Source organism: Bufo gargarizans, chromosome 2 (genome assembly GCF_014858855.1).
Source record: "Bufo gargarizans isolate SCDJY-AF-19 chromosome 2, ASM1485885v1, whole genome shotgun sequence".
In the NCBI taxonomy this organism is placed as follows: domain Eukaryota; kingdom Metazoa; phylum Chordata; class Amphibia; order Anura; family Bufonidae; genus Bufo; species Bufo gargarizans.
In genome coordinates, this window is record NC_058081.1 from 622,403,684 (window position 1) to 622,409,541 (window position 5,858).

Below are 5,858 nucleotides of genomic sequence, written 5' to 3' on the forward strand. Positions count from 1 at the left end.
ACCATGTGCTATAGGTCAACAATAGCTGAAAAACAATGAAGGGGAACCTAGGTGCAGAGAAATGGTACACATTTAGGCTGTACTTTCGGTCCACATCCGATCCTCATTTTTACTGGATCGGATGCAAACCCATTCATTTCAATGGGGCCGCAAAAAATGCAGAAGGCACAAAATTTGTTGTCCGCATCCGCTTGTCCGTTCCACAGCCCAATTAGAACATGCCTTATTCTCGTCCTTTTTGCAGACAAGAATAGGACTTTTCTCAATACTAGCATGATAAATGTGCCCCGTAACCTTTAGGTCACCTGCACACAAATTTCTAACAGCGGTTTTTGGTTCGGATTTGATGTGGTTTTGCCGCAGATCTCACCCTTCATTGGAAAAGGGTGAAATCTGCAGCTAAAACATAATGGTCATGCTGCGGATTTGGAAATCCACGCGGCAGGTCAATTTCAGAACAGAAAAAAATCTGCAAAGTGTACATGAGAGTTGTGTAATCTCACACCCTTTGCTGGTACTGTACTACGCTGCGTTTTGCCGCATGGGAATCTGCGCTGAAAAAACGCACATATTTTGCAATGTGTGCAGGAGGCCTTAAAGCCAAAAAGAGGAGTCTTGCCACATAAAACACAACATATCTATGAGCCCATAGACTGTCCCTTTACAACACAATGCATTGCTGAAATAGTTTGGTTAGAAGAGCATTAGACTGAAAACCAAAAGCTTCCTGGTTCCGAATCTAACGCCAGTTTTGGCAGTTTACATTTTCTTCACAATTTAAACTGTAAAAAATTTGGTAAATGCAAGGCAAAAAAGTTAACAATCAAAGATTTAAAGATTAAACTCTCAAGGAGGACCTGACATGTTTAGTAACGTCCTGCATACTTTCTATAGATCCATACACACTTAGGGTCCATTCACACGTCGGCAAGTGTTCTGTGGTCCGCAAATTGCGGATCCGCAAAACACGGACACCGGCCATGTGTGTTCCGCATTTTGCGGACTGCACATGGCCGGCACCATGATAGAAATGCCTTTTCTTGTCTGTGGCTAAGGACAAGAATAGGACAGGTCCTATTTTTTTGCGGGCCTGCGGAATAGAAGTGCGGATGGTGTGCTGTCCGCATCTTTTGCGGCCCCATTAAAAGTGAATGGGTCCGCACCCGTTCTGCAAAATTGCGGACGTGTGAATGGACCCTTAAGGCTACTTTCACATCTGCGTTTTTGCTGGATCCGTCATGGATCAGCAAAAACGCTTCCGTCAAGATAATACAACCGCCTGCATCCGTTATGAATGGATCCGGTTGTATTATACAGGTGAAACTCAAAAAATTTGAATATCGTGCAAAGTTCATTTATTTCAGTAATGCAACTTAAAACTAACATATGAGACTCATTACATGCAGAGCGAGATATTTCAAGCCTTTATTTGTTATAATTTGGATGATTATGGCTTACAGCTTATGAAACCCCAAGGTCACAATCTCAGGTACCCTTTGCTCAGGGGGTATGGATTAATTAGCTGACTAGAGGGTGGCACTTTGAGCCTAGAATATTGAACCTTTTCACAATATTCTAATTTTAGGTTGCATTACTGAAATAAATGGACTTCTGCATGATATTCTAATTTTTCGAGTTTCACCTGCATCTAAAATAGCCATGACTGATTCGTTTCTAAAACCATTGTAAGTCAATGGGGGACGGATCCGTTTTCTTTTGCGTCAAAGAAAATGGATCCGTCTCCATTGACTACATTGTGAGTCAGGACGGATCCATCTTGCTCTGCATCCGAGGACGGTCTCAAAAACATTGCTTGCTACCCTTTTGTGTGCGTCATGGCAACGCAATGAAATGGAACGGAATGTATTCTGGCAAGGAATGGGGACAAAACTGAAGCGTTTTCCCCCTGCTATTGAGATCCTACGACGGATCTCAATAGCGGAAAGGGAAAGCGCAAGTGTGAAACTAGCCTAAGGCATCATGCACACGGCCGTTGTTTTGGTCCACATCCGAGCCGCAGTTTTGGTGGCTCGGATGCGGACCCATTCACTTCAATGGGGCCAGTGGCGTAGGGATTGCCATAGCAACCATAGCAGTGGCTATGGGGCCCTACGCCACTGGGGGCCCGTCCCGGACTGCATTCATATTTTTTTTTTTTTACACAGCCAGGCAGCCAGGTGGGCGGGGCTTGGGCGGTCCGCGGCTGTAGTGGGCGGGGCTTGGGCAGTCCGCGACTCGGGCCTGGCTGGGGGGGAAGCCAAGGAAGGAGTAGTCAGGTCAGGACTGGAGCAGGCGGGCCCGGGGAGCACTGCTGCACGAGCAGAACGCAGAAGATGAGGTAGGCGGTGGAGAGGGGGGCGTATAACATGTGCATGTAAGTTAAAAACCAATATACAAATCCATAAGGGACAGACCACAGAGATCAGCATGTATTGTCACTACACTATGGTGTCCTTAGAGTTCCCTTTATAGTCAGAATACTTACTACTATGAGAGCCTGGCTGGTATCCATGTCTTATTTTATGCCCAAATTAACAGTCAACGATACCTATAATATTGTTCATGAAGCAGATCTGCATTAGTGGGACTGTGGATTCCCATACGCTGGTAACATGGAAGTCATCCTAACAATCAGATTTGCACAATGAGAGAATGTCATATACTGCACTAATGTACATAAAATCAGCAAGCGGATTTCCCTCTGTATATATTCCACTGACAGAATACTCCATCCTTGTACCCTGCTCTGATGGTTCCTACAAAGAGTGAAATGTTACAATGCGATGCATATCTGCTCATTTCCATGTCTGTTCTTGGCCAAGCTAACAATGCATATGTATGGGAGGATAGGGAGAGATAACTGTTGGCTGAATGATCCTTCAGCCAACATTAGAACTCAACAGAGTTACATCACACATATACAGTATAGTACAGTGATGCCCAACCTACGGCCCGTCGGCCAAATGCGGCCCGCGAAGCCGTGTCATGCGGCCCACGCAGTGACCGAACTTTATCAGCGCAGGGCGCGCTGCGAACGGCACAGGCAGCAAAGCGATGCTGTCTGTGCCTGCAATCTCCCCGCCCAGCGCCGCCTCCTAGCTAATTTATTCACTGCACTTGCCTCTGTGAAATTCAAGAGAAGCGCCGTAATCTCGAACAGGAGCACTGGCAGAGGCCTCGAAGTGCGCATGCACCGTCTTCCTGGCCTTTGCCAGTGCACCTGTGCGAGATTACGGCGCTTCTCTTCAATTTCACAGAGGCAAGTGCAGTGAATAAATTAGCTAGGAAGCGGCTCGAGGTGGGGGGGACATCTGTGGAGGACACTGAGGAGGGATCTGTGGAGGACACTGAAGGGGGTGGATCTGTGGAGGACACTGAAGGGGGGGATCTGTGGAGGACACTGAAGGGGGGGATCTGTGGAGGACACTGAAGGGGGGGATCTGTGGAGGACACTGAGGAGGGATCTGTGGAGGACACTGAAGGGGGTGGATCTGTGGAGGACACTGAAGGGGGTGGATCTGTGGAGGACACTGAAGGGGGTGGATCTGTGGAGGACACTGAAGGGGGTGGATCTGTGGAGGACACTGAAGGGGGTGGATCTGTGGAGGACACTGAAGGGGGTGGATCTGTGGAGGACACTGAAGGGGTGGATCTGTGGAGGACACTGAAGGGGGTGGATCTGTGGAGGACACTGAAGGGGGTGGATCTGTGGAGGACACTGAAGGGGGTGGATCTGTGGAGGACACTGAAGGGGTGGATCTGTGGAGGACACTGAAGGGGTGGATCTGTGGAGGACACTGAAGGGGGTGGATCTGTGGAGGACACTGAAGGGGGTGGATCTGTGGAGGACACTGAAGGGGTGGATCTGTGGAGGACACTGAAGGGGGGATCTGTGGAGGACACTGAAGGGGGTGGATCTGTGGAGGACACTGAAGGGGGTGGATCTGTGGAGGACACTGAAGGGGGTGGATCTGTGGAGGACACTGAAGGGGTGGATCTGTGGAGGACACTGAAGGGGGTGGATCTGTGGAGGACACTGAAGGGGGGATCTGTGGAGGACACTGAAGGGGGGGATCTGTGGAGGACACTGAAGGGGGGGGATCTGTGGAGGACACTGAAGGGGGGGATCTGTGGAGGACACTGAAGGGGGGGATCTGTGGAGGACACTGAAGGGGGGGATCTGTGGAGGACACTGAAGGGGGGGATCTGTGGAGGACACTGAAGGGGGGGGATCTGTGGAGGACACTGAAGGGGGATCTGTGGACGGACACTAAAGGGGGATCTGTGGACGACACTAAAGGGGGGATCTGTGGACGACACTAAAGGGGGGGATCTGTGGACGACACTAAAGGGGGGATCTGTGGACGACACTAAAGGGGGGATCTGTGGACGACACTAAAGGGGGGATCTGTGGATGACACTAAAGGGGGGATCTGTGGACGACACTAAAGGGGGGATCTGTGGAGAACACTAAAGGGGGATCTGTGGACGACACTGAAGGGGGGGGGAATCTGTGGACGACACTGAAGGGGGGGGATCTGTGGACGACACTTGGGGGGGATGTTGGGGTGGGAGGTCCTGGAGGGGTGTTTGGGTGGGAGCTCTGGAAGGGGTGGGAGGTCCAATAGGTATGTGGGGGTGGGAGATCCGGGAGGGGGGGCCCATAATTTTTTTTGCTATGGGGCCCAGTCATTTCTAGCTACGCCCCATGAATGGGGCCGCAAAAGATGCGGACCGCACTCCGTGTGCTGTCTGCGTCCTTTGCTTCGTGCCGCAGTCCGCAAAACAAATATAACCTGTCCGCGCTTTGCGGACAAGAATAGGCAGTTATATTAAAGGCTATCTGACGCCATCCGTGTGTTTTGCGGACCGCACAACACACAACGGTCTTGTGCATGTAGCCTAGGACAGTTGAGCAGAGCCAAAGGTGCAGAACGCTGAGCAGAACTTCTGGACTCACATCATTGTAACGTTTTAGGCATTCATCAACAAGAGGAAAAAAAAGTGACATGTCTCACCCCAGATGGGACTCGAACCCACAATCCCTGGCTTAGGAGGCCAGTGCCTTATCCATTAGGCCACTGGGGCTGTTTGAGCAATTCATGCTTAGATTAACCCTTCTTGCTCAGTAATATACTATTACATCACCAATGGGGGGATTCATCAGTTTGCACCTGAAAAGAGAAATTTAAAAGTCACGCATACACCCCAAATTGGTTTAAAAAAAATTAAGAGACAAGCAAAAAATACGCAACAAATTGCACCAAACAAGTGTCAAAAAAGTGCCTAAAAACCTGTTTGATAAATCAGTGCTGATTTTGAGAGGAGGACTATCAAAACCCGCCATGTAAATGTGCCCTAAAGTGTACGCTACAAAGGTCAATATAAATAGCAGTAAAAGGAAAAAACTTCTTAGAAGTATGGTGTGATGTACAAAATGCCTGATCACAATGCAAACTTAAAAAAAAAAAATTCTGAGACAAACAAGATTCGAACCTACAACTCCTAGGGGAAGTTATAAACTAAGCGCCTTAGCCCGCTGAGCCATCCTGACATTGCCTGCTGCAGTTAATTAACTCCTTCCACACCAGACAGCAGGAAGATCATAACTGCTTGTAGTCAAATGCTGCCAATGATCCTCACTGGTAAAGTATAGACGCATCGCACTGAGCAGCGAATCAGAGACCTTACAAATGATAAAATATTCTTACAAGCCTAGAGGAGGCTCAGACCTTATACACTTAAAAAAAATGTTCTGAATATTCTATTTTTCTGGCATTTCTTGCGAACAATGCGAGTTATGACTAGAATTTTCTTCATTGTGTTTTTCCACTATAGAGAAGGTGTTGGCAAAAATA

The 5,858-nt window shown here is 48.5% G+C and overlaps 1 non-coding gene across 1 annotated transcript; it reads right to left on the bottom strand.

Moving 5' to 3' along the window:
• Positions 1 to 5,015: 5,015 nt before the first annotated feature.
• TRNAR-CCU lies at positions 5,016 to 5,088 on the bottom strand. The gene has a single exon. It is a non-coding gene; the product is annotated as a tRNA-Arg (tRNA).
• Positions 5,089 to 5,858: the final 770 nt, after the last annotated feature.